Source organism: Bidens hawaiensis, unplaced genomic scaffold (genome assembly GCF_021521415.1).
Source record: "Bidens hawaiensis isolate Kalapana, Puna unplaced genomic scaffold, B.hawaiensis_p1.1 tig00076611_1, whole genome shotgun sequence".
Lineage (NCBI taxonomy): Eukaryota > Viridiplantae > Streptophyta > Magnoliopsida > Asterales > Asteraceae > Bidens > Bidens hawaiensis.
The window spans coordinates 43,685-45,534 of record NW_027503216.1 but is presented as its reverse complement, the minus strand read 5'-3'; the positions used below and the strand labels follow the sequence as shown (position 1 = coordinate 45,534).

Here is a 1,850-nt window from a genome sequence, read left to right as displayed (position 1 = left end):
GAGTAAATTAAAGTGAAGTTAAGGAGGACCACATCTGACCGAGTCCTCGGAGAGAATCTGACGTGAGTAAACTTTGGCTCAGTGTTTTATAGATATAATGTTACTCATATACATAATACATAATCTTTATCTTTGTGATTGTTTGCAGTCTTGTTTGCTTATTATTATTTTCGTGGTCAATTTGTTGTGTGAGGCAGAAAGGAAGCCAAAGTGTTATCGAGATTCAAGACCCTAATATTGTTAGGCCCAAAACCCTTGAAAGCAAGAGATGCCGATGTAAGTTATTTATGTATACCGAATTATGTGTGTTCTGATACATAATACACATCCACACACTTACATTCACACACATATGTACATTGTCTATACGAATTATATTTTGATGGCTGTTGATTTCTTTATGTTCAGATGGAGAAAACTACCGAACTATCAAGACGCAAAAGGTTTGTAAATTCATTATCTTTTCATGCTCATTCTTTTGCATCTTTTTATTTTTTACTTTTTATATTTGATGAAGCTGCAATACTAAATACAACTTTTCAATAGTGGGTTCCGGTTTGGGTTGACCTGACATCTATTTGTTGTATATGAGATGAGTACATAGTAGTTCAAAGTTGCTGCAAGGTGCAAAAACGCACAACGTTGGAAAACAAGCGCAATTATTGGAAAATTTAAGTTTTTTATAATAGGCATAGAAAATTAGTAGAATACCGGCAAAGATTAATTGCATTTGAGTACATTTGATCCTATAAAACATACATATAACTATAGCCTGCTTTGCTTTATCTTGTTAAGTTGTTTTGCTGCGAAGCATGAAAGTAGCTTTAACATATTTGCTTACAGAAAATAAGTGAGAATCTAGAACCATAACTCTATAAAGGAATTAAACTTAACAAAGTTGTAAATCAAATTTGAGCGTTTTGTATGCTTTAAACGACAGAGGTCATGAGTATTGATGCATAAATACGGTTACAGTTACATGTTATGAAACCTGAATCAAGTTTCAGAAATAAAAAGATTTAGGAGATATATTCATCTGAATACATTTAAGGCGGCTTTCAATCACTGCAATAAATTACCAACAAATTTGTCAATTTCTAAAACAGAGTAATTTTACGTTTTTCTTTCTAAAAAATTGGTGATTTTAGGAAGTTAGTCATCTAGATAGCAGTACAGATTTTTTATTTTGGTAATGTGTGTTTTATTTCCATTGCAGAGAAGAAATTGAGAAACAAAGGCTCATGAAAGGTACATGAAGTTACAAGAACAGGGGAAAAACGAACAAGCACGAAGGATTTGGGTGAGCAACTGAGCATCATTTATTTTTCTTCCTATAATTTGTAAAAATTTTATTTCTTTTTTGGCTGTTCTTTTTCAACCTGAGCTTATATTTAATTTATCTGCAGAGCGTTTGGGCTCATATCAGACAACAAAGGGCAGACGCTGCTAAAAAACGTGAGAAGAGAAGGCTGGTAATATTCTAAATCTTTTTGGTTTCCTGCCGACATGGCAAAATTGGCGGGTTCTGTAATGGTTCAAAACACGGGTCGGTTAGTTTGAAAAGATGATGAATATGCATGTTTCTTACGCTTGCTCTTGTGTTTTCAGCCAAAGAGCAAAAGAAGACTGAAGCACGAAAGTGAGCTCGTTTGGCGACAGGGAGATTAATATGTTTGGTTTAGTTTGTTTTTAAGTAAAGATTTATTTATGGTAATTGAGGGGATTTCTTTTACCATTTAACTATTTTATTTTAAGGTTATTTTGATACCTAGGACAAGACAATTTTTGGTGGCTAGGCATGATTTTGTGATAAACTGCCGTATGCTATTTGCACAAGTTCGTGGTAAAGT

The 1,850-nt window shown here is 33.4% G+C and overlaps 1 pseudogene; it reads left to right on the top strand.

The window, feature by feature from the left end:
• The first annotated feature begins 148 nt into the window (after positions 1 to 148).
• On the top strand, positions 149 to 1,643 carry LOC143606700 (uncharacterized; annotated as a pseudogene).
• Positions 1,644 to 1,850: the final 207 nt, after the last annotated feature.